A 15,816-nucleotide genomic window follows, 5' to 3' on the forward strand; every position below is an offset into this window, starting at 1 on the left:
AAAATAATAGCTTTTTAAAGAAAATAATAGTGCAAAAGGGCCATTCTAAAATGGGCCCAAAATATAAGATCCACAGGTGAGCTCCCACCATACCCCAAGGTGCGTACCAAACAAATTACCAAAGGGCATCCATGTGCTAACAAAAACACTCTTCAAGGTTGCAAGAAGACGGAGTGGCTTGAAAACACAAGAATTGCAGTGGTTGAAGATCGTGAAACTCAAAGACTGCACGAGAGAGGGTCCTTAGCCATTTAAGCACTTGGTGCAATTGGAGTCTTAGAGGTCTTCGGAGCTTAGCTTGGGAAGGTGTCCTTTGGTGAGTGGTCAATGGGATAAAGTTCTAATAAGCCCAAAAAAGAGAGGAGGTTATTGAGCACGTAGGCAGCTTAGGAAAATGCTTGAGGGTGAAAAACTATTCATATAACGTGCACTCAAAGGGTTTTAAAAAAAACCCTCTACTTACATGCTCAAGGTAATAAAATGACCCCTTTTGTTAATATAGTTCTTTTAAAATCTTAAAATTTTGGTAATTAAAAAACCCATTCATTTGAACTCATGTGGTAACTTACATGTCTAAGAGGTCAACCCCCCGAGGAAAAATGTAGAATGAGTTGATTCATTTATAAGCAATACGGGCTGAGTTGGAACCTGATTACATTTCTTTGTACAAGCCATTGCATCTGCACTCTTGAGCTAGAAGGCTCCACCATCTCTTTTTGTGCACCAAAATTGTAAAAGGGTTCAAACATTTCCAACTCATTTGGTAAGATCTCCCTACGCACATGATGTCCACCAAAAATATTGACAAGTTCAATGGTGTCAGCTTTCATACATGGTAAACAAAAGTGACGGGAGTGATCATGAAGAAGAATCTTTGGAGCATTGTAAAACCGCCATCTGCTTTGGGGGAAGCCTCAACACAAACCTTGAATACTCAAGCTCACGCTGTGCATTTCATTATCCACAAAACTTAATAAAATCTTTACAAAGTTGGCTTTTATACCTTAGCCAAGGTCTAAAATGTGTAATGTCCGGCGCCCAAGACCTTTGAGGATCCACACTTATTGTATCTGCAATCTAGGTACACTAACTGACATATGCTTTACACCTTGGAACTCTATTGAGCCCGTAGCATGTTACAATTATCACAATGGCTAAATAATTTGGGAGATTACAATACATGGCCATTTTCTGAAAAATGTGAAAAGTGTGTAACTCCAATGTTCACTGCTTCTTCATATTCATCTTCGATGTGCATTCATAAGGCTTTGATCTTTAGCATCTCCTATTAACTGAAGTCGGTTCAGTTAACAAAGACAACTATCTTTTGCAGCACCCACCCATTCTTCAAAGCAAAGCTTCCCTGTTTAACCACAGACTCCACCCCATAATTACCCTCATTCCTGCTGGCATTTAACTTCACAAAAGTGGACTTCCCTAATTCTAGCCCATCACTACATCCTTGCCATTTTCAAGAAAAAGAGCCCCCTTAGCCTTGCCTACATCCTCTCCACCTTGTTTCATGGAGAAGGAAGTTACAAGGGTGAATGGCGTCTTGTGTGCAGCTACCGTTGTCAAAGACGCTTCTTGTAGAGGCAAGATCAAACCCTCATGAATGTGAATGTTGATCGTATCCATTGGGGTTGCTACTGTGTGATATGATCCTTTATCTCCATTAGAGATCAATTGTGAGTAGTCAAAGAGATTGTACCACGTGCCTGCTAGAAAATAAGCCTTGACCTCGGTTGTGTTGGGTGTCAGCACTGGCGATACCAGTACAAATTGGCCCAATAGAAACTGTTTATCAATCGCATAATATATTGATGGGTCCTCATTGAAATGGAAAAAAAGAGGTCTATCCATGGGAGCTCCAATCTTGTGAGCCTCAAAAACAAGAGTATATAGGAAAGGCAAGAGCCGGTATCAAAGACTAAGAACCTTAAGCGGTGATTGAGTGCCAAAGATAGAGCTCTTGCCTCTTTGAATTTTTTTCGGAGTGGTCTCTTGCAAAAGGGTCAAATGCACCGCTTTAATCCTCCAATTGCAAAGCTCTTCCCAGTTGTCTCCCCTAAACCCAAAAATTTCTGCTCCAACCATTGGAATACCCACCAATCCCGAGTTTAAAACACCCACAAATGTCTGCTCCAACCATTGGAATACCCACCAATCCGGAGCTTCCGCATGTAATGAGACCCAATCTCTCAACACATGACTATGTGATCACACAAACATGAGCACCTCCATCAATGTAGGCCACTCCCATGCCCACACCTTTGTGCCAAGCATTCACCACATGACAAATGTCGGATAACTCTCCCACAGCCAACACTGTGCCTCCCAATCAGGTCTTCCTTTAAACTATAAGCCGTTTGTCCTTATCCCAAAGGTAAATCTGCTACTTCAAATCGTCTTAACTTCCTCTTAACTTTTGCATCTTCACCCTCTCTCTCTTCTTTTTTCTTCTTAATGGGACCTGGAGTAGCATAGCCTTCCCTCTCTCTTTTTGCCTATGGGCATCATATCTGCGTCTTTCTTTCAACCTGCACAATACCCACATGCCCACAAAAGGTTGAGGCTTGATTTTCCTGTTCAATACCTTGATCTCCCCATATATCCACTGCATAATCATTAGCCATGTTAGGAATCTGTTGAGGAAGTGGAAACATATCACCTCCCATCCTAGGACAATGAGTGGTGATATGACCAAGTTCACCACAACTATAATAGGTAGGGATGAACCTCCTTTGTGAAGACACCTTGTCCACGACCCACATTAGAATTAGGCTGAGCTTCATATGGCTGGACCATTCCTCTATCATGACCACCTCCAAGAACATTGAGCCACAATTCCTGCATTATGGTCATCATGTCTTGCATGTTTTGCTATAATTGTTCAGTGTTTGCAACCCTTTGAGCAGGCTGGTGGGTTTCAGCCTTGATGTGATTTTCCTCATTTTGGCCACCATTACCTTGCACATGGACCGCTTTCCCATACTCATTGATTCTTTTAGCTTCCCATTCTTTCTCCCCGGTGATAGTAGCTGCTTACTCAAAGGTAGCAGGCATTTTTAGTTTAACTTTGAACTTTAGACTTTCCTTTTAGTTTGCCACAAATTGGTCCTTCTTTAACATGGCTAAAGGGATTTCATTTCCCAAAGCTCGCATCCATTTATCCCATAAACGGGTATTCAAACTGCATGACAAAATCATCAACACTTTGATTAGCCTTCTAATGTACCCCAAAATTTCATGCCAAACTTCATTAGGTACTTCAATGCTCTTGTATTGTGCTAACAAAGCCTGCTTCACACAATTGTAGTCCAAAACCACCCCGGGAGTTTGTGCCTGTACCACCTCTTCATAATTTTGTAACCAAACTTTTACCTCATCCTGTAAACTGTATTGCAACAACCGCAATAATATAGTTTGATCTAGTATATTTTGCAGTAAGGAATTAACTTTCATTTTCTTAATAAAGGTCAATGCATTCTCATTAGGCAATCCATGAAACTGAGGAAACTCGTCCACCATGTTCGATTGCCACAAAAACACTTACATGTGACGTCGTAAGTTCAAGGGATGTTGATGGATTGCTCCAGTACATAATCCACCTCACACTGGGTAAACTGGCCCCCAATGCTTGGCTTCACAAAACCTCACGACCCTCCAAAGGTTGCAATCCAATTACACGACCGCCTCAAGTGTTGTCCACAATTTTCATATACATAGGAGGTTGTCCATAAGGGCCCACATCCCCTTTACATTCTCTGCCTAGAGAATAGATATATTTCACAAGCATTCGACCACATGAGCACTTGATCCTTGGGTGGGGGCACCAAAATGATGTTAGCGTGCAAACGACAAGGAAAATGAGTGCCTCTATAGCCTTGCATGAGTCACACCATCGAAAGGAAGAACTATTGCACCATCAAAACCACATGTGATAAGCACCTGTAAAAGATTTATGAAGACCCTTCAAGCATGAAGCACACTTGGAATTAGGTGAAACCAAGGACAATTGACATAGATCGTCTTGAGTAGATGCCCATAGAGTATCTATAGACTAAAAACAGATAAAAGATGAGAGTGTTATGGCTACTCAAAATTGGGGTGTACTCTCGGGGGGTTCACCATTCACTACCCTCCTATATAACGTGCGTTCATGGGGTATTTAGAAACCCCTCTTTTAACATGTGTAAATGAATAAAATGACCCCTTATTTAAGGATTTTTTCACAAAATCAAATATAAAAACCCCTTATTTTAATGTATCTCTGTTAAATTGCCTAAAACATTTTCATTTAAAAACCGCTCCTATCAAACTCACGTTATACATTAACATGATTACATAGTGCACCCCCCGAGGGTGTACCCTCTCTTGCTAAAAAATGAGCTCTCTAAAAAGTTTGTAGGTGTTGCAGAGAATTGTAGCTATAAAAGGGGACCTCTTTTGATATTGTATTTCAAGAGATCTCTTCTCTTTCCTCAACAGACAAGGCTCTCTTGCAAGGCTCCATTTAATTGGTCCATTTTTTTCCTCATTTGGGTAGGAAATGGACCACCTTCTAAGTCGAGACCACCCACTTCGGACGCACATAACTCATGATGTACAAGCCTGATTCACAAGCTATAAAGAACGGCTAAAAATAGATATTGAAAAACATGTTTTCGGGACTTGAACAACCCAAAACAGTAGTACCCAAGCCCGACCAAACCAAACCTTTGTACATAATTTTTTACATGGTCACTCCCAAGACTCGAAGCACTATGGAAACATATATACATGAGGCTAGCTAGCAAGATTTTTGGCATGATCTATTGGCTTTATGCTCATTTAAAAAATGCTTGGCAACCTGTTGACTATGTGCTGAGTGTATATCCCCTTCCCACCACCATCAATTGGCCCAAACTTTAACTTGCAGTATCCCACTACGCACGCATCCGATTGGCAATTTGTAACTTTTGGCTAGCTCCATAATCACCCACTACCTCTGCAAACCTTTTCAAGATTCAAAAACTTCCAAATGGTGAGATTTCCCAAGTAGTCAAACTGGCCCCGAACGTGGTCCCCAGAAAAACTTTGAAGCTCCATGACTTGGCATCCAGGAGTCAGATTGCCGATTTGAAAAGATCGACAAGTTTCAGAACATAGGCACTTCAGACCCATGCACTCACTTTAACTCTTATATTTCACTTGTAATTGTCCAATCTAGTATGAATCTGCAATTGTCCAATCTGGTACGGATTTGCAACTGCCCACCTTCAAACTTTCATATCTCGCACACCGTGGCTCTGTTTGATGAGTCGTCTGAACTAGCTAACTCAGTACTCCAAGCTTGACCATGAACACCTTTACCTGCCATCCAAATTGGCCCTTTCTAGAGCCCATATAGTCTAAAAAACCACATAAAACATACATCCCCGGCTGCTATTTCTTTGCCCAACTCTTTGAAGGCTTCTTTAACACTTTCCCTTGCTCTTGTTGGCACCTTCAGCCCTGCACAACACACCTTTTAGCAATGACCAACTTTGCCTCCACCAACATCAAGATTTTCTTCAAACACACAATAGTTCCTTGCCTACCGTATATGATGAAAGAAGAAGTACCTGATAGTTTGAGTGCAGATGAGAAGAGTAAGACTTCCCAGCTTCTTGCCAGCAAGGAAGAGACCAGTCTTGAAGAATCTGATCTACCATGTGCTTTGGATCCACTTGTAGATTTTCCATGCTAGGTCTCTGAGCACCTAACATTTCATGTCCTAGAAGTGAGCCATCCAATTCAGACCCTTATTATTCACTTTCCTTTCTGTTTCTATCCAATAGGGGTTTTGTGGTGGTCCCACAAATTTAGAGAGCTAGTGGTACCAGTGCAAGATGGAGTTCTTGAAGTACTTGGTTTCTTCCCCCCACTCAAAAACCCCAGCTTCACTTCCTTACAAGTTCCTCTGAGATGCCCCTCGAACTTAGGCTAGACCACATCGGGGCTAAGAGTTTTCCATGAAAATCTACTCCTTTCCACTTACCACCTTTTGAACCAATTTTAGCAGCATCTAACATATCTTTGGTCATGATAGCCCAAGCTTGGTCCTGTTTAGCCAATGAGACCACACATTCTGCGCAACGGGCCTCAACACGGGCAACTAGGTTAAGAATTTTGAGACCTCCTTAGTCCACTTGTCGAGCGACTGACTCCCATCTGGACCAATCCCATGGTCTGGAGGATTTTGTGTTGTTTTTCCATGAAAATATTTTTATTGGTTCTAAGAACTCTTTCCAATGACACTTAGCCATCTTGAGAAGTTGGTTGGTGAAGGCAATATAGGGGAGCATAAACATGTTTATCGCTTTAATCCTGCTCGGGAATGGGAGAAGAGCATACTCCCACCTTCTCATTTTTGTTCTGACTCTTTCAAGGACCCAATTAAATCTTTGTTTGTGAGTTACATCCATCCCCAAGGGGGTTCCCAGGTGCCTAAAGATATTCCCTTTTGAGACAATCTCAGTTGACTAGTCAAAAGGGTCGAAGGAGTCGTTTTTTGGTAGGGAGATTAGCCTTGACTTCTCAATATTACACTTGTAATCCAAGGCAACGACAGACATCTCCACAATCTCCAAAGATTTTGTGACAACCTAGGGACATGTATTCAAGAAGAGGATTGAATTGTCTGTAAACAATTTTTCCAGTGTTGGTCATTGCCTAGTAAAGTCAGGCCATGCAACTCCTCTTGCACAACAATGGCTTTGAGCATTGTGATGAGAGGATGTGATCCGATGGCAAAGAGCAGGGGGCTAGGGGGAATCCCTGCTTGATAGACCTTTTTACCTTGAGGGAGACCAGTATTCTATCATTATATTGGATCTCTAACTGGATGCCAGCCCCGTGTGCGAAGAAGGCCACATAGGAAAGGCCCAAAGCCTAGAGCTTTCATGAAAGCTTCTATATATGACCATGTTATTCTATCATAAGCCTTATTGAGGTCAATCTATAGTAGAATGCACTTTTGCTTGGTGGAGGCTATGTATTTCATACCCACCATTACTGCCGAGATATTGGCATAAATGGATCCTCCTTTAATGAACCCATGTTGATGGGGAGAGATGATCCTGTTCAATAGGGGGGCTAGTCTAAGGGCTACTGCCTTGGAAATAATTTTATAAGCTACTAACATCATCGTAATAGGGCTCCAATGCTCAAGTGGAGAGCAATAGACCTGTTTGGGGATGGTTTTGATAAGCCCTCTCTTCACATTTGTATCCAACGACCCTTTGGTAATGGCTTGGTTATCCAACTGCATGACTAGGACCTTGAGATCATCCCAAAATTTCTCTAAAAATTCAGACATTATCCCATCCCAAGAGAGGGACTTTTCCTTGTTGCAATGCTAGTGAGCATTTTTCTTCAGAGAATGCCCCTTCCAGGTGGTTGGTTTCCGGTTGGGGAACCTTCTTCTTGACATTCTCAAGCAAAGTCGCTTTGGCTTCATCCAGTTCTTGGGATTGGATATCTAGCAGGCCAATAATATGGCTTAGATAGTTCAACATTAAATCAGCCATCTCATCTTGGTTATGAACTTCAATTCCTTTCTCATCATAGAGTGAGTGGACTCAGCCCCCGGATCTTCTTGACTTTCAAAGACCAAAAAAAATGTGCTTGATTAGAGGCTTCTGTTTGTAGAAAAGTCTCCCTAGAGGGCAATCTTGCCTTCTTGATTTCCTCAATTAGCCAATTTTGATTTAGCTTTGAGCCACGGCTTGTGCTCATTCTCAATAGCGAACCCAACAACCTTTCTTGAGGTTAGATGAGCGACTTTCGTTGTGAGATGCCTGAGCTGCACCTCACTGGATTTTTTAATATGAGGGCCTCAACTTTTGATCGATTTTTGAATGCTTCAAGGAAATAGATCCCAAGCCTTAGTTTTATTGAGATCCACATATTTCTTGAACTTACCCAATGCTTTCTTTGTGAGGCTTCTGAAAAGACAGCCTTTGAAGACAGTCTTCTAAAATTTTAAGCTAAATTTTGAACTAACATTATTTTTCTAAAGAGATATATTATTATTATAGCTACTACTTTTAGAAAAGTACAACTTTTCAAATGAATTCTCTCTTCCCTAACTCTCTTAAGAAAATCTTTCTAGATTATGCATTCAAGTTAATGAAGGAATGGAAATTTCTTGTTGTCTGCTAAGTATTCATGCAAGATTAAGGAAAGATTTACGCTTTGAAGCAGAGTCTAGAATTGAGAAGATGAGATTTGAAGTTAATTCATCATGATTTAATGTTTCTCTTTTTGAAAGTGAGTTCCCATTCCAACTAAGGTTAGACTCACTCTCTTGTCCTTTGGGGAAAAACCCCAAATCTTTAATCCTCTACTCCTTCCTTTATGGTTTAATCCTCTCCACAAAAATAGAGGTATGCCTAGAAAACCCATCTTAATGAAAATCTTGTTAATCGATAACACTTCAATTGCATGAGTATTTTACAATAGACTGGCATGAATCACCTATGGATACTTCGTAGATCACTTATAGATACTTTTCAATCTACTCTTACACCATCATTCATTGAAAATTCACTCTCTATTCTTACATAATCAACCTCCAATCAACCTAAGGAAGTTTTGCAATTACTACCAATAAGATTACAAGTTAGTGAACTCTAAAGTTTTACATTCGAACCTCATGATTTGTACTAGAACAAAGCTCATTTTTGAGAGCATATGAATTGTTCATTTTAAGTTTTTTCTATTTTCAAGTTTTTTTGTAATTGCCGCGCGGGGGGGGATAGCTTCATGGAAGTGATGACCATTGGTGCAGTCAAAGTTCGTCGATGTTGTGAGCAGTGCAAAGCAATGCTATGGGTGTACATAGGTAAAGTGCAAAGTCCTAGGGTAGGTATGAAGGTCCTGGGCAGGCAAAGGGTAGTGGATATGTATGTACAGGTATGAGGTCATGGGCAGGCAAAGGGAAATGCACATGTATGCTTGATGCGGTTATTTTGGCCAAAGTGCCAGTCTAGACGGCTCCAAGATACCATGTGAAAGGTATTGCAATTTAAAGTTGGAATGCTTTGCAAATCCTCGATGGACTGGGCATATGTAGATGAATGGTCAGGGCTAATGTCAATGGATAGGCATAAAGTGCTTGAGTTGTGGTGACTGTCGGTCTTTTTGGATCATCAATAGAAGCTTGGATGGGCAAGTTATTGTCGATTGAAGTTCTCAAGGGGGGGCTAGTTGTGTGCCAGTTTGACCGTCTCGATACGCATTCCAATAGGGATCTTTTTTAGCTTGGCAAAGTTCTCAAGAGAAGTACCCAACATGTGAAGTTAGTAAAAATTAATGCCTCATCAATCGGGATCTCATGTTGTACGATATAGCAAGTTGAAATTTGAATCAAAGTGCAGGGAAAGTAGGTGCGGATAACTTTCTGCAAAGGTGGGGCACATAATTCGATGTGACAATGGGGCTAGAATGCATGGTGGATGAAGAGAATCGGAGTCCAAGTTGCAAGGTTTTGATGGAATTTTGCGGCTCATGCATCAGATAGATAAGCAATAGTCTGAAAAACTCTGAAATGTGGGGGGAAATTTGTTTTATGGGGCTCATGGGGTTTTTTTCCTCTCAACTTACCGGGGGCGGGGGGGGGGGCAGAGGTTACAACATGGCACAACAAAGAGCTCATATGCGGATGAAAGAAGGAAATACTCATAGTACTTATATTGGACCATAGCCCCCATTGTGTGCACAAGAGGTGAGGGAAAGAGAGCTCTCTTGGCATGCCATGGTGTGGGTGCTACTTGCGACCCCGCTCAACATGATGAGTGCTAGATGTGGTGGATTGGTCAGTGTATGATGGCAAAACCCATAAGGGTTGTTTCTTGTATGGGATCCCCTCAAGGGGCCCCCTTTTATATTGAGGGCCATGGAGCACTAGCTCTAGTGCTAGTACCCCCCGGGCTCATGAGGATGAGAATGAGAGAGAGAGAGAGAGAGAGAGAGAGAGAGAGAGAGAGAGAGAGAGAGAGAGAGAGAGAGAGAGAGAGAGAGAGAGAGAGAGAGAGAGAGAGAGAGAGAGAGAGAGAGAGAGAGAGAGAGATGGGAAGCCGACTAGCAGACTCAAAATCGTCAAAAATTGCCATGTTGGGCATCCAAAAGGGCGAATACGATCCAAGTTTCTAAAAAAGGGCGAAGGTCTATTTAAAAAACTTTGGTTATTTGGAGGGATTTTTTATAGTTTTTTTTTTAGATTTTTTGTTTGTGAAGCCTCAAGGGTGTGATTATTTCTGAGTTGACCATGGTTTTGGTGCTTGTGATGATGTAGAGGGTTCTTTTTAACTAAGATCCAGCCATACATTTTTGTGTTTTGGTGCCAATTTTCCCCTTCCCCCCTCTCTTTCTCTTGCTCTCATTTCTTTCTGTGATGTTGGCAATGTTGATGTGTGTGCCCACCCAAGCCAACAGTGTCTATGGGTGAAATTGTTTTCCAAAGGCTCACGCTTCTCTTCCAACTTGTCTCGGCAAACTCACTCGGTTCCATAAAGTAACTTGTTCATTGAAGGTTGTTTTCTTGGTTCTGCTTGTGATTCATTGATTTGGCTGTTGCTTTGTCTACCATTGTAAGAGGATGGATGGTGAGAGGGCTCCCATAACCCTAAGGCAATGCGCTAGTGCATAGTGCTATAACCAAATCTTAAGTGTTGTCACTTGAATCCCTAATCTCTAGGTACCTTCTTGTGCAGATCATAAGGTTGAAGCTAGATTGTACACAATCTCTCTCTCTCTCTCTCTCTCTCTCTCTCTCTCTCTCTCTCTCTCTCTCTCTCTCTCTCTCTCTCTCTCTCTCCTCTCTCCCCCCCCCCCCCCCCGCCCCCCCCTTGCTCTCTCTCCTTTGTGTTTTAATGTGTGAGTGTGTTGCATTGGTGTAAGGGTAAGTGTATATCTCATGCTCAATTGAAGGTTTTCTATACAATTCTATTCTCTTTCATCCTAGTTCGCTCTCAAACTAGGTGGTGCCGCTTGTGTAGTTTGGTTTTGGATGTGGGTTTGTTGTTTTCGTTTGTGTTGTGTTGTGCCCCAGCCCCATTGAGCATCATGGGAGCCTTGAAGGGTGTCTAGAGTTTGCTCTTCTCATTGCCCACCCCGGACAGCCTCACCATATTATGCACTTGCTCATAACCACCATCCTAATGCAAGTGTTCCATGTGCATATACCTCCACTTCCAACTGGATGGAGTTGTTGTCCACATTACTCGATGTCAATATTTGGTTAAGAAGTTGATACAGCTAACCCTTGCATATAGGTATTTATTAAGCAACCCCATGTGGATCAATATTTTCAAAAAAATCCCGAGTAAATGATGTCTATGCTCTATGATGTTCACCGCAGGTATGTGAAGGCTCCTAGTTATTGCGCAACATCTATGTGTTGAATATGTAGAAACATATGGTATTAGTTATCCACTACTCGATCATGATAATCAATGTTATTATTCGCTATATGGATTGTGTGTGTGTGTGTGTGGAGAGAGAGAAGAAGCTTGAAAGTAGTTGAAAGATGGTGACGGGAGCAAAGCGAACCCCGAACCCCGATGCCCTCTAAAACGCCGGGGGCCGAATGGTGCGTCTCCAGCCTGTCATGGTAAAGCGAACAGGGGGCACCACCTAGCTTAGAGCGGCTAGGACGCAAACCACGATGATAAACTTACACACGGAGAGAGAGAGAGAGAGAGAGAGAGAGAGGGAGAGAGAGAGAGAGAAATTTGCAAATGATGAAAACCCTCGGGGGTGTGAGGGAGAATTATTTCTACAGTATTTACAAATGGCACGCCGTGGTGATAGAGAGGTAGGGAGAAAAGATGGTGAAAACTACTTGGTGCGCTCTCTTAGACGACTCGATGGTTGTGAAGCTTCCTACAAGAGCGTGTATACGTGTGTGCATCGACCATTGGAGTCGAGATATGGACATAGTTCCCTTCGCATGGTGCTATTCCCAAGGCAAAACCAACACACAATCCCCCTCCCCGTGATGGTGATAGTGTCAACTCTTCCCACTACACTCTACCAAGTGCTGACTTCTCATGAACGTGACCCTCTCAATGCCAATTTATAGGTGTTGGCTGCTTGGATTATGGTAATCCCAGTGTGATTAGGGTAAGCTTAATCGGGGAGACAAAGAAAGTGGTGGGCCCAGTGTGGTTGACCCTTGCTTTGTTTTGGGAGGTTCTTAAAAGATGAGAATCTCTAGGTGGGCCTTTGTGACCATCAGCTAGAGAGAGGATATTTACAAAAAAATGGAAATTTTACAATGGCTTGGGTGAAAACTGAAGAAATGATGGAAATACCCTATAAATTACTGGAAACGGCATCGTGGTTGCGTGTTGCCGAAAAATGGTGTGCTGTCGGTGCATCGGTGTAGAGCTTACTTCTTTTCGGGGTCGGCTGGGGCATGCCTTCGGCGCATTTCCTCTTTTTGTTGTTGGCGGCGCGTGCTTTGGGTCCTCCTTCTTTTTCGTTGTCGTCGTAGTCGTGGAATCCTTCGTTTTTCCTTATATTTATGTGCGTAATGTGCGTGTGTGTGTGTGTACGTATGTGCATGTGGGTGGATGTGTATATATATATGTATACGGGTGCGCATGCGTGAGTGTGTATTTGTATGTGTGCACAAGAGTGCGGTGGGAACGTGGGCTTATATATATTATATAGATATGTTATATATATATATATATATATTTTTCTCTGTGTTGGAGGCCAGTGGCAGCTACGCGAAGATGGGGGTGGGTGTGTGTGTGTGTGTGTGTGTGTGTGTGTGTGTGTGTGTGTGTGTGTGTGTGTGTGTGTGTGTGTGTGTGTGTGTGTGTGTGTGTGTGTGTGTGTGTGTGTGTGTGTATTGAGAGAGAGAGAGAGAAGAGTTGTGCGTTGCGCCTTCTACAGGCCGAGAGGGAGAGAGAGAGGGATTGCGGGTAGGGTGGAGCCGAACAGAGCGCAAGAGAGGGAGAGGGGATTGGGGGTGGTGAGTGGGGAGAGGATGAGGGTGTGAGAGGGTGAGGGTGAGTGAGTGTGTGGTGTGGAGGGAGAGTGGGCTCCGGTTTTCTTGCGCTGCATCTTTGGGCTGAGAAGAACAAGAGACAGAAGGGGGTGAGGTGGCGTGGATAGGAGAGAGGGGGGGCTCTATGGCGGGTGCCCACCATGTGGGGGGGGGGGGGTGTTGTCCTATTCTCTGTCTTGCATGGTTTCTCAAGGATGAGAGGATGGGGAGAAGTCAATGGTGTGGGGGGGAGAAAGAGGGTGGGGATAGCGGGCCAAGGGGGGGGGGGGGGGGGGGGGGGTAATGAAGCTGAGGGGAGGGTGACGCGAGCGGGTGGGGAAGAGAGGGAGGGGATGGGAGAATATAAGCGGGCCAAGGGAGGGGGAATGAGAGGGTGGCGGGGGTGTGGTTAAGAATACGGGAGAGCGGGAGTTCACATGCGGCTCGACATAGAGAGAGCACGAGAGGGAAAACGAGAGAGGGGTCGGGGTGAGTGCTCGAGGCTTGCGCTTGGCCGAGGGTGGCCAGTAAGGGGGGGGGGGGGGGGGGGGGTTGGGTGAGAGAGAGAGAGAGGATATTAGAGAGAGGTATGTAGGGAAAATGAGAGAGAGAGAGGGGGGGGGAATATTTCGTTCAATGCCTGCCGGGGAAATAACTATAGGAAGAGAGAGAAGGGGTATCTGAAACCGAAGGCAACCAGCTAGGCTGGGGTCTAGACAATCGAGGGCCTGAGGGTGACAAGGCCGGCCAATTGAAGGTGGGGGGGGGGGGGGGTGTGCCATGCCCATAGAGGTGTCGTGAGGTTTACCAGGCGGTGCCGAGCCTTCCAACAGTGTCGCCAAGGCTCTAACAGAGGAAAATTAATTTTTTTCTCTTTGATTTTCAAAAATCGGCCATCATTATCCCTCTCCCTTTGGCTAGAGACATTCATGCTTCTAGCCCTTCCTCTGTATCTTCAGCTGTGGAGTTAGAGGGTTCTCCCTCTTCTAGAATGTCTAGCATGAATTCTGGATCAAACCTAAGAAAATACCTATTCAGTCTCCATCCATTGACCCTAGTCTTGTGAATTCTCCCATCTGCTTCCATCAGCTTATAGCTGCCGTTGTCATAGCGTTTCTTGATGATGAATGGCCCTTCCCATCTGGGTTGAAATTTCTTATCCTTCCTGGTGTCAAATCTGTTGTCGTATCTCAGCACTAACATACCTTTTTCTAGTCCCTTTTCTTTAAGCCTTTGATTGAAAGTGAGCCGGCATCGTTCTGCGTGTACTGCATAGTGATTGATTGCTTCTTCCCTATCTAGTTGGAGTCTCTCCAGATCCAAGATGTGATTTCGGAGATTTACAATCGGATGATGTACCTGGCTAGCCAAAACTCGTAAGCTGGCTATCTGTACCTCAATGGGTAGAATTGCCTCCTTCCCATAAACTAGATGAAAGGGGTGAAACCTAGTGATGTTCAGAACGTTGTTATGTAGGCCCAAAGAGCTGCCATGAGATGCTTATCCGAGTATCTTGTGTGATTGTTCACCTGCTTTGTGATGATTTTTCGAATCATTCCGTTTACCTTATCTACCAGACCATTGCATTGTGGATAGTATGGTGTGGAATGCCGGCGTGTGATGCCTAACTTCTTCATCAGTTCTCCCACCAAATCACCTCTGAATCCTGGTCCTCTATATGATATTATCTCAAGAGGAGTGCCAAAACGCCAACAGATATGCTCAAAAATGAACTTTGCTACCTCTTGGACTGTAATGCGAGTGGTGGCTGTTGCTTCTGCCCATCGAGTCATGTAGTCTACACCCACTATGATGTACAGTTTACCTGATTGGGCCCTTAGTAAATGATCGATTGCATCTATTCCCCATTTCTCAAATGGACCATATGAGATGATAGGAGTTTGAGGCTCATAGGTTAAGGTGCGATCACTGGCCACTTGACATGCCTTACAAGTTTTACACCAATGGTGTACATCCCTATTCAAACTCGGCCAAGAGTATCCCGCTTGTAGAATCTTCCTACTGGTGATTTCTAGAGCAAAATGACCGCGGAATACGCCATCATGGCAACTTGAAATTACCTCTGTGATCTCACTGGAGGTTGGCACCCGCCTGAGAATTTGAATTTTGCCCTTACAATACAAGTGGTCATTTACAAGGCGGTACCTAGTAGCCTTCCTTACTAGCTGTTTCTGGCCTTTGGTGTATCCTTCCGGACATTCTCCTGTATCTAAAAAACCAATGACATCAGGCATAGCATCACTACCTTGGAAGAGGGGTAGCTTTAGTTTGATTGCTCCTACGGAAACGTCTTGTATTCTCTCTTTGGCTAGAGCATCTGCCTCCTGATTTTCTGCTGTGGGGACATGAAATAGTTTCACTGCTTCAAACTTCTTTAGAAGGTCCTTAACTTGGCGGAGTTGACCAAGTAAAACCCGCTTCTTACAATCCCAGGTGCCATTTATCTGCCTTATCAACAACAAAGCATTGCCAAACACATTTATGTGCTGAATTTCTTGTGAAATACATTGTTCCAACCCAAGAATTAGGGCTGCATATTCTGCTTCATTGTTGGAGTGGGAGTGTAATAACTACCCAATGGAGAATACTCTCTCTTGTTGTTCATTGAAAATGACTATGCCTGCTACAAACTGATCCATTGTTCTCTTGTATGCTCTGTCAAAGAAAAGAGAGTGAGCTCTTTCTAGCTTAGGAATTTCTACCATTGGTGTTCCTTCCTTTGCTTCCGTGTTGACCTTCAGCTTCTTCTCATAATGGCGATGAGTGAGAAT

The 15,816-nt window shown here is 43.5% G+C and overlaps 1 pseudogene; it reads right to left on the bottom strand.

Moving 5' to 3' along the window:
* Nucleotides 1-1,303: 1,303 nt before the first annotated feature.
* Nucleotides 1,304-3,531, bottom strand: LOC147432484 (alpha-glucosidase-like; annotated as a pseudogene).
* Between the last annotated feature and the right edge of the window lie 12,285 nt (nt 3,532-15,816).

The sequence above is a fragment of the Adiantum capillus-veneris genome, chromosome 20 (assembly GCF_014529385.1).
Source record: "Adiantum capillus-veneris isolate H3 chromosome 20, ASM1452938v2, whole genome shotgun sequence".
Classification (NCBI taxonomy): domain Eukaryota; kingdom Viridiplantae; phylum Streptophyta; class Polypodiopsida; order Polypodiales; family Pteridaceae; genus Adiantum; species Adiantum capillus-veneris.